Source organism: Arachis stenosperma, chromosome 5 (genome assembly GCF_014773155.1).
Source record: "Arachis stenosperma cultivar V10309 chromosome 5, arast.V10309.gnm1.PFL2, whole genome shotgun sequence".
Classification (NCBI taxonomy): Eukaryota; Viridiplantae; Streptophyta; class Magnoliopsida; order Fabales; family Fabaceae; genus Arachis; species Arachis stenosperma.
Window position 1 is genome coordinate 25,377,409 of NC_080381.1, and position 16,213 is coordinate 25,393,621.

The window sequence follows — 16,213 nt, forward strand, 5'->3', positions numbered from 1 at the left end:
AATAATTACAAATTTATTACTTTACAATTGCAACTGATAAATAAATTTAAAGCTTGAAAAAACTTATTTATATACTTAGTGAATATCACTATTGTGTCGTGTACATATATTTTATTTGTTTAAAATAGAGTTAACTACCAATTTAGTACTCGAAAAATTTAGGCATTGACAAAAGAAAATATTAATCTTATATTAACTATTAAATAAAACATGGTTAAATAAAAATATTAATCCTATATTGACTATTAAATAAAAAAGGTTAAATAAATAATAATAATAATAATAATAATAATAATAATAATAATAATAATAATAATAATAATAATAATAATAATAATAATAATAATAATCAAATAATAAAATAAGAAATTAAAATAATATTTGTTTATTTATTGGTGTTTTTTTACACTACAACATTTTCAGGTTAAGGCAACATTTAAAAAGTGTTGCCTAAAGGCTGATAAAATGTTGCTTTTGATCTATGGCAACACTTTTAGACCTAAGGCAACATTTTTGGACGGAGTTGCATATGCAGCCGTTGCCTTAGATCAAGGCAACACTTTTTTGTTTCAAAAGAAACGCTTTTGAGAGCAACACTTGGTAAGCGTTGCCTTTGGTTGAAAAACAACAACACTTCAAAGATGTGTTTGAGACAACACTTTTGCAGTGTTGTCTCTTTTCTCATATTTTGGTCACTACTAAAAAGTGTTACCTATTTACAATAAAATGCAACCCTTCTACGTGTTGCTTATAAGTTGGAATTTGCAATACTTTAAAGTGTTGCCTATTAGTTTTGAATATGCAACCTTTTAAAGCATTACCTTTTCTTTTGAATATGCAACCTATACAAGTGTTGTCTTTTCTTTTAGATATGCAACCTATACAAGTGTTACTTTTTCTTTTGGATATGCAACTATACAGGTGTTGTCTAATATTCAAAATATACAACTAATAAAAGAGTTGCCTTTTTGATAAAAATAAAAATTATTTTTGTAATAAAAATACAAAAAACAAAATTTACAATAAAATTTTTTGTTCATACATGTGTAATTATTTTAATTAATAAATAAATTTGTGCACAATAGAAAAAAATTATAAAAGAGACAAAATAACTAATAATAAAATTCTAATTAAAATAGATATTAAAATGTTTAATTAGTATTTCAAATACATGTTCATCAATAATTCTCAACAAAATAATAAAATTCTTGTCTAACAATAATTGTCATAATAAAATAGTAATTAATATTTATCAAACAGATGTCAATCTACTTGCATATTTTATATCCACGCTTGACTTGTTCCATATGCTAAATCTGCAAATAATACACAACAAAAAATAAGCAACTTATCATTAAAACTGAAATTATAATAAAAATTTCTTTATGATATTAATAAACAATGATCCAAAGCTGCTACTTTACCAATAAACAATTATCAATGATCCATAAACAATGATCAAAAGCATAGGTAAATTCTGTGTTGAACAATCTGTGTTGTACTCGCTGTGTCTCTCGCTCAAAGGATTAAAGACTTAAAAGTAAACAAAATGGGAAAGAGGAGCAATTAGGGTTGGGCAATGAAAAATTTAGATTTGATTGAGAAAATTCATAGAGAAGAACAATGAGTTAATGTATGTACTACATTAACAGTAAGTTATTGAGTTGAACAGAAAAGCTAATGATCAAGTGAAATCAAAATTGAAAATTGAAAATTGGCCAAAGATAAGGTTAGGGATTCATTCTGAATCGAAATAGCTAGAAAGTGAAAAGAGGCAGGGGAGAGAACGTACCATATTTGTGTGAGATAAAGTAATGACAATGTTCCAGATATGGTATATTAAACTATTAATTGATGATCTGAGAAAATAGCACTTCACCACCAAATTTAGAGTATAGTTGCAAAACTGTAAAATAACATATAAGAAGAGAAAAACACAACTAGTAAGTACTTAATTGTTGATCAAAGTTTCATAAATATTTCAGATTTACTCACTTATGTACCAGATATGTGCATTGTATAGTATTCGATACTCGTATTTATATTCATGCAACATAAACCATAAAGAGAGAAGTGTCATTACTTGCCTGTGATAGAGACATTTCCCTCAAGCTGGTCATATAGAAACTCCACAAAGTCTTTGTAGAATAAAATAACACCTGTAGTAACACAACAAACCAAAAAGTTACACTACAAGAAAAACACCCATTCAGGTACACTTGAAAAGTGTAGCCAAAAGTGAAAAAAAATGATGCCTTAGGCTACGGCTACGCTTTTTGGGCTACGGCTACGCTTTTTGGAGTGATTCCTATTCGGCCGTTGCCTATTCTCAAAGGCTACGCTTTTCTATACCAAGGGCTACGCTTTTGGCGTTTGGGAATAGGCTACGCTTTTCAAGTGATGCTGTTCAGGACCAAAGGCTACGCTTTTCAGTTTTCATTCTTCCAGAATAGGCTACGCTTTTCAATGCTACTGCATCACTTGTAAAGCGTAGCCCCATTGTATACCATAGCTACTTTTTATAAGCGTAGCCTTAGGTCCCTCTTTTTTTTTTTTTGATATACTATAGCTACTGTATATAAGCGTAGCCTTAGGTCTCGTTTTTTTTCTGTATACTATAGCTACTGTATATAAGTGTAGCCTTAGGTCTCATTTTTTTTCCTATACTATAGCTACTGTACATATAAGTGTAGCCTTTGGTCTTTTTTTTCTTATGTATATATATATAATTATCTAATAATTATTAATACAACATAATAGTTAATATGATTACATGTATAAATGAATTGAATATTACAAAATAAAAATAAAAACATAATTATACTAAATAATTTCTGTATATAATAAAAATTGTCTCAAACCAAAATATATTTATAACATTGATCCAAAAGTACTAGAATGAAATTAACTGTAAAAATTCATACAACTCAAATTAAAGTAAGCATAGCCATATCAAAACCATAATATCACTTGGCCAATAAAGGTATCTTCTAATAAAATCATTAGTCAACCATACATGTAAAGATCCTAAATAGCACTCTATCTTAGCCAATAAACCACAATAATAGTCAGCTTAATCTTCATTGCTTAATCTTCATTGTTATCCTGCATAATTATATAGATAAGTAGTTAAAAAATATTCATAATGACATCCGTAATTATAAAAATTAAATGGAACACGTAGTCATAGTAAGCCAAGAAAGCATATATACTAAAAAAATAACATGGTCACGGCAGAAGAGGTGAATTCAAGGAATTATGTATTATTTTGTTTCATTCAAACTATGAAAATCTACTGGTGTTTCTTCCTTCCATTTCCTTTAACACAATCCTGATATGTCCCTATAGCATTTTTCGTGCACTAATTAACCAGACTTTCACACTTAAATTAGATATAGGGACAAATTCATATGTACCAAATAAAGTAATACGTAATGATAAGTAATACGTAATACTTGGATCCATTATGTGATGCAAGGGACTTGGGCAGCCATTTCTGCAGCAGTGTTGATAACTGGACCAAATAAAGTGGGTCCTGAGAGTGTGACATTGTGCAGAGCAGTTGCATATGCTTCCATTATGCCTTCAACTCCTACAACCTACAACAATGGAAACCTACCTCTTAAATTTTTTTTCTCTTCAAGGTTGGATACTAGAAGCAGTGTTTTTCGTAAAATATAAATTACAAGTTGGTATTATTTGTACTCAGTTCACCCTGCATACCAAGTTTGGTTTCTTCACCCTTAGGCTTGGTGTAAACGGAAGAGTGAATACAACAAAAATAATTTTCTTTTCGAGAATGATCTTCAAAAATTGAAAAATTTTCTCACCTCGGAGTCTCTCGGACTACCATTCAGATTAAAACAGTGGGAAACGGCACCAGCTGTGCTTCCTCCAAATCCCCAAGCAGGAAACTTCCTATCAGAGTCATAGAACTTAATAACCTCCCCAACCTCCATTATAGCCTGCAAAAGATTAATATTACTATGCTGATTAGTGATTAGGCAAGACTTTTATATATACAGCATAATGTCACCTTATCATATTAGTTAGTCCAATCATATATCATTGTATTTTCAAGAATTTTGTTTTGAAGCACTATCATTATCAATATTGCAAAATAGAAGACCATATTCTATTGTGCTCCAAAAATTTCTGGATCAGAACAGCAGTTCAGAGTCATTTATTGAGAACAAAGTATCAAGCTTACCCTTTGATATGAATTTAACTGACCCGAGACATCAATATAATGCAAAGAATCTGAATATCGAGGATTTCCATTTGAAGCTGGACAAATTTTGAATCAGTTAGCATGATATAAGATGAATATGTAATTTCCGTAATCATCTTCACCAAGATAACAATATTTACTTACCAGTGAAATCCACAGCAACCATGAAGTTCAGTTCAAATCCACTGGATACATAATCAATAAAGCTGAATTGCTCCCTTTCACAATATTGATCCACAAAAAGTTGACCCTTCAGCATCTGCATAGAAGAAATTCCAAGAACTATGAGATTCAGCACAGAAGTGGACCATAAAATGTAATTCTATTATTGCATGGTCAATAAGTACCTTCTCTTCTTTTCTGTGGTGTGTGGATGGTATGAACAAATTTGTGCCTGTTCTCTCTTTGTTAAGCCTTTCTAGGTCTGCTATTGATGATCTCAGTTTACTGAAGGCAATAAAAATTGATATCAATATATATATATATATATATATATATATATATATATATATATATATATATATATATATATATATATATATATATATACATTTAAAATCTATGAATGAAAAATGAAGGCTTATAAGAGTTTTGAATAATGAACAAAATAAAGCAATAGACAATAATTGCATAACTACCCAATAAGCACATGGTCACCACTGCTATTGAAATCAAAACACTCAATGAGTAATGGATTTTCCTGAAAAGTAACAATTTCGAAACTAGATAAATATCTTGCTAATGTGAGTAATCAAAATGAACTAGTAATCCATATTTTTTAAGATGATAAACCCACTTTACTTCCAAACTGACGGGAACTAAGGGTGACTGGTTTCCATTTTGGATTCAAATTGTTGTTAATAACTTCAGTCTTGCAAATTGGAACAGAACCTTCACTCTCAACTACTCTTGATATTCTTAAAAAGGGATCCTACAAGGAAAACAAAAAACAATATGAGAAGTTTTACAAATGCAAACAAATAATAAGTAGAGAAGTTGTAGATGGGGATTGAATATGTACAGATTTTGAGAAAATGTCCTTGTTATCCAAATGTGAACATCTTAAGATCATCTCAATAGCAATCTTTGAAGCAACAGTCTCCTCAGCAGGACAACGAAATTGACGAATTAAGAAATTCTTCTAAGCATGTATATGTGAGTTTTCAATTCAACTTACAATTCAGCTCACCTTTCTTCTTCCTCTTCTACTTCTTCTCTACTCCTTGTCTTCTTTTCATTCTTTACATTCTTCACACCATTTCTGTTTCTGGCTAACCAAGAAACCGTTCAAACTGTAAGAACTCTGTTAGAAACAGGAAGCTGAAAACAGAGAAACGAAAGCCAACTTATTCATTGAGAAATCACAGAAACAAAAGCTTATTAACGCTGCATTTGGATTCAGTCTCAGAAACAAAAATACAGAGAAAATAGACAAGCTGTATATTGAATCACAGTTCACAAACCCTAAAATACCACACATCTTCATCAATAACAGCATGCATGTTATCAAATTACAGTTCACAGACCCATATTTCAGAGATTAAAAGCCCCAAATTAAAACCCCTAAAATAGGAACCCTAAGCCACTGATCAATTTCAGAAGCAAATAGAAATCAATACATACCTATTCAATGATGTGAGCACAGCGAAGACGATGATGAGAAGCACGGAGATGATGATGGTGAGAGTGGCGCAGCGACAATGGTGACGGTCGCACACCGACGATGGTGAGGGCCGCACAGCGACGATCAGTGCAAGCGATGGCGAAGAGGAGATGACGACGGTCACTGTGGAGAGTAGAGCAGGTGAGTCGTGAGTGGGAGGCGATGACTCTCAACGGCGACAGTGAGAGGGTTTCCGCTTGTAGTGAGGCGGTCAATGGCGAGACTGAGAGGGTGAATGGCGAGACCGAGAGTGAGAGGGTCAATGGCGAGCTATCGAGACCGAGAGTGGGGGGCGACGATGGTTAGCTATCGAGACCGAGAGTGAGAGGGTGCTATGGAGGGTTTGTTGCTCGAGGATGAAGGTGACTCAGACTCAGAAGTTTAATTTGCTTAGTTTTAATTTACTAAGTGTTAAGGTCTTTCAGGAAAAACAAGGAAAAAAATTACTAAGTGTTAAAGTTTTTGGCTCTAGAGACATTAGGCATCACTTTTTAAGTGCACCCAAAACTTAAAAAATAGGCTACCCTTTAAAAGCGTCTCCTTTGATACGAAAAGTGAACCTATAGATATCAACCTACGGCTACGCTTTATAAGTGATTTCTATAATACCTAAGGCTACGCTTTTTAAATGATGCCGCATTTGTGTATCCTTTTCTCTTATAAAAAGGCAACACGGGAAAAAGCGTAGCCTATTCTATGAATAGGCTACGCTTTTCAAATGTAGCCTAAAAAAAGTGTGGCTGAATGGGTATTTTTCTTGTAGTGTTAGATGAATATTTTTTTAAAAAAGAAAAAAAAAGGAAAACATAAGCAAACAAACAACAGAAGCCATACTTGGGTTCCCAGGCACAAGGAGAATATGCATAATTGGAGCAACAGCGTGAATCTCCAATATTTCAAATTTGTAACTAAACAAAAAATATATATATTATAACACATCATCACATGAATTATAAAATAATTCAATTAATTAAAAAATTATTATCTAACAGGTAAGAAATTCACATACCCTTGTAGCAAATTATTGTCTCTTGAAAGGGAAAAAAAATTACCTACCTATACATATAACAAAGTATTGTCTCTTGAAAACTTTACAATGACGAGATAGAAAAAAAAAGTAAAAACACAATAAAATTTAGTTTTATCTACTGATTTTTGCCAAGACTAAAGATCTAAGATGAACAGATTGATAATTAAAATATAGGAAACAAAAAGACAATTAGTAAAAGAGAAAAAATCTTAGTGAAATTTTTTTTTTAAATTTCCCTGTGATTTCGTGTATGTATCTTAAGTGATGTTGTAGAATTCCTGCATATTCGAGGGTTAATTTTCTCATAATTCCTGAACATTGAGAAGTGAAAAAGCAATAATTAATTAATTAATCAATTAATTAGAATTAGGAAGTTTGATAAGAGATATCATAAAGAATTTATAGATAGGAATTTATTAATGTTAAAAATGGACAGAAAAAGAATTTATACTGCACACAACACATCACTAATTGCTTTATTTTCATGAAAGTTCTAAGTATAACAGTTTTGACTACTAACATGAATTCAAAGTATACTGAGTTGAAGAACTTGTCAAGAAACTCTCTTGAACTTTGCTGAATCTATCAACCTCTTCCTCCTCCCTGAAGAAGTAAGTTCAGTTAAGCAGAATAAAAGAAAAAGTGAAGATAATTGGAAGCATTGTGAAAAACCTGGCAGCAAATTGATTGAACCAGAAGCATTCTCATCCAACTCCAACACCTACAACAACTATGAATCTAATGTTAAGTTCCCTAAATTGAGATTTCACCATATGTTATAAAGCATGATATAGGAGGGTGAAAGAAGAGTAAAGCAAGGAGCCTATCTGTTGTAGTGCATGATATAGGGGGAGAAAGAAGAGTAAAATAGAACATACACCATTGAGTCCAGGAACTCTGAATTCAGGTTATCTTCCTTGACATTGTTGGAGTTAGATTGATGATTCATGTAATTCTCCAAAGTCACTGATATAATCTATTATATAAACCAACCACCCAAACAAAAAACAAGCTAAGACAGGAAGTCATCTGATTAAAGGGGGAAAACGAAAGCTGTTGCAGTGAGTCCAAGGTAATCTTGAAATTTAATAGCCAAGTTTTGGTTCGAAGTTTAGAAAATAAATAAATAACAAACTGAATCACAATGTTGAAGACAACACTTCTTTCTCGTATATAACTGTTTGTATCATTGAGCAATAGCCAAGAGTCAAAGTATAAAAAATATACTCACATCATCGAAATCCATGGAAAGATGTGAGTGCTCACCCATGAAACGCACCTAGCCATGGAAACATAGGGAAGAGAAAAATGTATGAACATGGGATGGTACAAATGACCTTAAGGAACTACCAAAAGGTATCAAATGGTATTCAGGCATGAATAACTGACTCAAATAATTTAAATATCTCCCTCTTATAACCATAAGTTCACCCCAAATATGTCCTACTCCTCCACAAAGTTGTGTTCATAAAAAATAGTTAAGGGGTGCATTTCTTTGTGTGCTACTATATCTTTAATAAATTTTTTGGTGTGTATTTTATTAAGAAAAGTCCTAAATATATTGAATTATGGGAATGGAACAAGAATTAAGCAATTTCCAGAAGCAAAGGAAGAACCAAAGCAAGGAGCAGTACCATATAGGATAGAGCTTGTAGTCCTGCTGAACGTAGATGCAGAGCTCGTTCATCTTTGCCCACTTCTTGAGCCAATTGGCATAGTTTAAGTATAAAACCCTCTAAATTGAACATGTATGTACCATCTGTCTATTTTTAACTCAAAAAGTCAGAGATACAAAAATTGTTCCTTTTAGAAAAGAAAGAAAATATATAGGGCTAAAACATGCGATATCTATAGAAAGAACTCTGGTTTTTCTTTTTGAGCTAAGGGGTACCCACTTTTACCACCAAAATTAACTTCCACACAGATACTTTTCAAAGGGATTGCATATCGCTGCACAGTATCCACAGAAACCAATCATACACTGATGTTAACCCTAAGAAAGGTTTAATAATCAAATACCTGGCATTTTATGAAATCAACAAGAGTGTTGCAGCCTAATATCCTGATTTTATCTATTCGAGACTATTCTAGAAGAGTCCGAATTATCGCTAATAAACTACTGGCATATAGTGGCCTGTAAAATAGGAGTATCACTTGCATACTGTTACATGTTCTGATTATTTGAAATAGAATGAAGTGGCAATCCAACAATCAAAATCAAATGAACCAAAACTTTATAGTACAGCAAAAATTGGCTGTCTGAGACTGGTTCAAAACATTTGGCAAACTAAAAAAAAGTAAAACCACTCATTAGGAGGGAATTTATCAGAATAATGACTTGGTTTAATTACTATATATGTGCCACTGAACTTACATATGCTCCTTACATGACGATAAGAATTTCCTATATATGCACAAGACAAATTTATTTGAAGGATTTAAGTATTGCACACCACATGGCCAGTTGGGAATCTATTCAGGAGATTCTAATTAGGCATTACAAAAGCAATACATTTTTTATGCAGGTTATGTTCAATTAAGTTAATTGCCAAAAAAATTAGACCACTATATGTATATCACTTAGCTTGAATTTAAGAAATTAATACCACTGAGCCTGGAACTGGAAAATCTGTGTGCAAAATGGAAGAATTTCCTCATTGTTTTCCATCAGAAGAAAGAAAACCTTGGCAGGAGCATCAGCAACTCTGAAAGCTTCTACGGTTGCCCGTACTAACCACAAGCTAGGAAAAACACTGAAAATTCAGCACAGTACATACATGATGATGAAAGTGAAAATAGAAAGAAAAGAAAAAATACACAGTACATACAGTTGTTTCTGAATATGTCTAGGCCTCGAACCTCAAAGCATAGCATTATATGCTAGCGACTCGAAAAAGCATATTCAATAAGCACATACACTTGACCCTCTCAGAGAACATATATACATTCTAAACACATTCCTCAATTTCCCCAATCTGAGAATAGAATTAACTTCCTAAGATTACGGAGGAGAAAAAAATCCTAACCTGAGACATGATTGCAGCGAGCAGTGAGGATTACAGCAGAGACGGCTTAAGCAGAGTTAAATTTCCGGAAGAGCGGCGGCAGCCTCCAACAACTCAAAACAGAACCAGAAAGAGCGGCAACAGCCTCCAACAACTCCGGTGAGCTTCCTCAACGACAGTGGTGGCAGGAGCTTCGGCGGTGCTAACCGAGGCTTGACGGCGGCAGGAACGGCGGCGACTCCACACGCGACCGTGACAACGACGGCTTCACCTCCTCCACGCGCGCTCCCTTCCGTTCGCAGGCGCGGCTCAAGGACGATCGGCGGCGACGACCAGATCTCCAGTGACGGCAAGAGGATGCACGACAGTGCCTTCTCCCTCCCAGTCCTGGCTTGCGCTCGTCACTCTCTCCCATGGCTCCCTATGCGAACGCTCTCTCTCTCTCCACGGTTCGACAACGATGCGACGGCGGCGGTGAGGCCCAGCGCGCCGGCGCGGTTTTCTTCTCCGCTCTCCTATGCTTTCCCCATATCTCTCTCTCTCTCCGGTGATGGTGGTGCGGCGGCAAGACGCAGCACGGTCTCTCCTCCCTTCCCGATCTCCCTTCTCCCTCGGACTCCCCGCTTTCTTCTTTCTTCGTTTCTAATTGTTAGAGTTAGGGTTTCTAATTGAAAATAGGGCTTCCAATTTTGTTTTGAACTCAGGATTTGAATAAGTAAATCAGTAAATAATATATAAATTATAAAGATGTATTTTGTGTTAAGTTAAAAGAAGAAAAAAGCATTTTTTGTTAAAATATTGAGAGGAAAGGTCAAAATTTTAGAGAAAAAATTTAATTTATTTTTGGCAACATTTATAATGAGTAGTTTATTAAAAATTTAAGAATAACACTTATAAAGTGTAATATATAAATATCACAAATGTTGCTTATTTAATTTACAAAAGCAACACTTTTTATTTGTACTTTTAATTGATCAAAAGGAACATTTATGATCTGTTGTTAAAAAAGAGTTGCAATAATTTTATTTTTATGTAACAAATATTAAGTGTTGTCTTTAATTAGTTTAGATAACACTTTTTGAGTGTTATTTGCAATATATGTTGCAATAGCTAAGAAATGTTGTAGTGTTAAGTTAACTTTAGTTTTTTCTAGGATAACAACATTCATTAAAAGAATTTTTTTAGATATGAATATTATAAAGAATCAGTTTTATAATCGTACGGGAGATAAATTTTTTAAATTATTATTTACTAATATATATAAAAAGAGAAACATCTGATTGTATTGATAATAAAAAATTACTCAATTTTTTTAAAATATAAAAAACCTAAAAGAATAAAATTTTTATTTATATTATTTTATTTAAATTATTATTTTAGTATTTTAATTTATTAATTAGATAATTTAAAGATTAATTATATTTTATAATAGCTAAGTTATGACCCGTCAAAATTGGTCAAAATATGTTTTTACCAATTTCTGTATAATTATCAATTTTACCAATTCTCAAATTTGTCACTTTCAAAACAACCTAACCCAATTCTAGGCACTATTTTTACAAAATTATCAATTCCAAATCATGCCCTAGCCATTCAAAATCCAAACAACCCAATCCAACCCAATTAACTACTTCATTCTTCATTATTAGCATTAATCAATAATTTTCAATTCAATTTCACAATCCATCACACTTATACCTCCACAATCATTACCACAATAAAATTAAATCTTTAAATACCTCAATTGGGGTTCATAAATTACCAAGAAGAGAACACCTCACCTAATCACGGTTTTTGTCCCAAATTCTCGTATCATAGCATTTCATAAACAATCGAACACAACATTCATCAGTTCAATCACACATATACACATCACAACATGGCAGTGCCACCAACTTACCATAATTTATCCCATTACGACCTCTGGACCAAATTATCATATCAACCATCAACAGTCACTCAATTATGCAGTCACCCTCAATAGGGCTTAATGTGAGAAAAAGTGAGATTGATTGGGAATGTGAATAGTGAAAGCTAAGGCTCTTCCTCCTCTCTCAGTCTCTCTTCTTCATTGCTTTCTCTCTCTCAAATGAGGGGTGAACGAGCTCTTATATACCATGGACTTGGGCTCAATGTAGGTCCATTTGTAATTTTGAGCTCGTTAGTCCCATCTTAGACCAAAATCTTTAAAATAAGTGTCCAAATTTTTTTTCTAAACATTTTTTGTCATTTTTATAGTTTTAATTCTCTCACATACAGTTCCGAACAGATTTAAGACAGTACTAGTAAATTTTAATACTGGTACAATTTTTCTAAAATTAGTTATATTTTTACGCTCAAAATTATTTTGAGTTAAATTTTTATCGGTAATCTTTCAAATCATAAATTTTAAATTTTTAATCCTTTTTGCTTATAATTAATTTATTAATTAATTATTCATCATTTATTTGAGTTTTGCATTATTAATTTTTTTTGTTATAAAGTCAAATTGGTTAAGTTCTTTAATATAATTTTTAGTATTTTTTAAAGTCAAAAAATTCTTTTAAACTCGTATTGATTTATTAATCTTTTAGTTACAATTTATAGTATTATGAAACTTAGGGACGGATTTATATTCATGGTTGTAAGGACAAGTGTCTCCGGTGAATTTTAAAATTTTTTCAAACAATACATAATAATAAAATTTATTTATCTCCACTGTATATTTAAATTTGATTCCACTATATTATTGAACTTCATTCATCAACTTTAACTATGTAAAAGTAAATAGTAATTTAAGATTTAAATGAATTTGTTACAATAATCCTTAAAAGGAAGAAAGGAAATAATTACAGATTTATTATTTTACAATTGCAACTGATAAATAAATTTATAGTTTGAAAAAACTTATTTATATACTTAGTGAATATCACTATTGTGTCGTGTACATATATTTTATTTGTTTAAAATAGAGTTAACTACCAATTTGGTACTCGAAAAATTTAGACATTGACAAAAGAAAATATTAATCTTATATTAACTATTAAATAAAAAATGGTTAAATAAAAATATTAATCCTATATTGACTATTAAATAAAAAAGGGTTAAATAAATAAATAATAACAATAATAATAATAATCAAATAATAAAATAAGAAATTAAAATAATATTATTTATTTATTGGTGTTTTTTTTAAGTTAACTTTAGTTTTTTCTAGGATAACAACAACATCCATTAAAAGAATTTTTTTAGATATGAATATTATAAAGAATCAGTTTTATAATCGTACGAGAGATAAATTTTTTAAATTATTATTTACTAATATATATAAAAAGAGAGACATTTTATTGTATTGATAATGAAAAAAATTACTCAATTTTTTTAAAATATAAAACTTAAAAGAATAAAATTTTAATTTATATTATTATTATTTAAATTATTATTTTAGTATTTTAATTTATTAATTAGATCATTTAAAGATTAATTATATTTTATAATAATAAAATATAATTATAAAAATTATTACCATGTTATGTATATTTTGCCCCACTCACAAAATTCTTTAGTCCCGTAACTAATAAAACTTACATAACAACCACAAAAATGTGTAATGTGTTTGTCTATCTCTATTTTTTACACAATTTAGTAGTATTTATAATTAGTAATTTTATTTGCAACATCTTTAATTTCTTAAGTATCTTGTAAATTAATATATCATTTAATCAGTAATCAAACATCTAAAAATATTAAGATTTAAGATCGATTTACTATAAATATATATGATTCAAAAAAATATAATTAAATAATAATATTGATCTATAATTATCCAGTTGACATAAAATATTATATCATTATTCTAGCTAAAAGAATAATTTATAATCATATAAATAAAACAAAAAATATAAGTAAATGATGAGAGAAAAATCTCCATTATCAAAAAATGAAATTAGATTATTAATTTCAAATTCTAATTTTTTCTAACTATCTTTTCTATAATATGTATTTCTATTTTATGTGTATATTTTTTACTACTCAATTATATCTTTCAATCTCTAAGTAAAATCTCCTTTTATAGAATAAAAAATGCATTATTATCAGCGCCCTAAATAAAGAAAATAAGATCGTTGCATTTAAAATTCAAAACCACTATAAAAAAATATCAAAATAACGATTGATTTTAGCGACTAAAAAAATTAATTGCTAATATGTATAATTATCATCATTGAAACTCCTTTATCACATATGCTTTCCACGCCTTTTTTTTTCTTTTATATAATACATATTATCTTTTTTTAGTTCCGTTTACTTATTTTATATGGTAATTTATTATTTTTTTATTTTTTAGTGAAACTTAAGACATATTTATGATGAACCTAATATTTCATATATCATTTAATTTGATGATATATTTTGGTTTTCATGGTATTTATTTGTAACCATCATCTTGACTAGAGGTAATGTAGTGAGATCATAGATGTTTTAGAAAAGGGATAAGTATTGTTTTGGTCCCTCACGTTGAGGGTCGAAATCGAACCCGTCCCTGATCTAATTTTCGATTTAGAATCGTACTTAACGTTTTTTTTTTCGTATTAAAATCGTCTTTTTCATTTTCTTGGACAAAAATACCCCTCCCCCACCCCCACCCCCACCCCGGTCTCCCCTTCCCCCCCTCCTCCTCCCCTTCCCCGGTCCCCCTCCCCCTCCTCTTCCCCTCTGCTTCCCGCCTCCCACCCCCACCCCCAGTCTCCCCTTCCCCCTTGATGAGCGGATATTTTATACGCTTTTTGGGGATAATTTCATGTAGATTTTAGCATGTTTTAATTAGTTTTTAATAGAATTTTATTAGTTTTTAGGCAAAAATCATATTTCTGGACTTTACTATGAGTTTGTGTATTTTTCTGTGATTTCAGGTATTTTCTGGCTGAAATTGAGGGAGCTGAGCAAAAATCTGAGTTAGGCTGAAAAAGGACTGCTGATGCTGTTGGATTCTGACCTCCCTGCACTCGAAACGGATTTTCTGGAGCTACAAGAGTCCAATTGGCGCTCTCTTAACGGCGTTGGAAAGTAGACATCCAGGGCTTTCCAGCAATATATAATAGTTCATACTTTGCGCGAAGATAGATGACGTAACTTGGCGTTGAATGCCAAGTACATGCTGCTGTCTGGAGTTAAACGCCAGAAACACGTCATGATCCGGAGTTGAACGCCCAAAATACGTTATAACTTGGAGTTCAACTCCAAGAAAGACCTTAATTCGTGGATAGCTCTAGTCCCAGCCCCAGCACACACCAAGTGGGCCCCATAAGTGGATTTCTGCACCAATTATCTTAGTTTACTCATATTTTGCAAACCTAGGTTACTAGTTTACTATTTAAACAACTTTTAGAGAATTATTTTGTACCTCATGATATTTTCAGATCTGAATTACATACTTTTTGACGGCATGAGTCTCTAAACTCCATTGTTGGGGGTGAGGAGCTCTGCAGCGTCTCGATGAATTAATACAATTCCTTTATTTTCCATTCAAACACGCTTGTTCTCATCTAAGATGTTCATTCGCGCTTAATTATGGAGAAGGTGATGATCCGTGACACTCATCACCTTCCTCAATCCATGAACGTGTGCCTGACAACCACCTCCGTTCTACATCAGATTGAATGAGTATCTCTTAGATTCCTTAATCAGAATCTTCGTGGTATAAGCCAGATTGATGACGGCATTCATGAGAATCTGGAAAGTCTAAACCTTGTCTGTGGTATTCCGAGTAGGATTCTGGGATTGAATGACTGTGACGAGCTTCAAACTCCTGAAGGATGGGCGTTAGTGACAGACGCAAAAGAATCAATGGATTCTATTCCAACCTGATTGAGAACCGACAGATGATTAGCCGTGCTGTGACAGAGCATAGGAACGTTTTCACTGAGAGGATGGGAAGTAGCCATTGACAACGGTGACACCCTACATAGAGCTTGCCATGGAAGGGACCTTGCGTGTGGAAAAGGATTTCAAGGAAGAGTTGAAGTTCAGAGGACAAAGCATCTCCAAAACTCCAACATATTTCTCATTACTGCATAACAAGTAACGCTTTTATTCTCTTTTATTTTTCCAATCTAATAATTCCAACTGATAATTTTAATTAATTTCCTGACTGAGAATAATAAGATAAACATAGCTTGATTCAAACCAATAATCTCCGTGGGATCGACCCTTACTCACGTAAGGTATTACTTGGACGATCCAGTGCACTTGCTGGTTAGTTGTGCGAATTGCCAAAGAGTTAGATTGCATTTCGTGCACCAAGTTTT

General features: G+C 31.9%; 1 long non-coding RNA gene and 1 pseudogene across 1 annotated transcript; both read right to left on the bottom strand.

Annotated features, from left to right (window-relative positions):
• Positions 1–3,080: 3,080 nt before the first annotated feature.
• LOC130980599 (protein BONZAI 3-like) lies at positions 3,081–5,733 on the bottom strand (annotated as a pseudogene).
• A 2,094-nt stretch (positions 5,734–7,827) lies between these two features.
• Positions 7,828–8,613, bottom strand: LOC130979124 (uncharacterized). Its single transcript, XR_009086523.1, has 3 exons — positions 8,559–8,613; positions 8,156–8,203; positions 7,828–7,900 (listed from the first exon to the last, which is right to left on the bottom strand). It is a non-coding gene; the product is annotated as an uncharacterized LOC130979124 (long non-coding RNA).
• Positions 8,614–16,213: the final 7,600 nt, after the last annotated feature.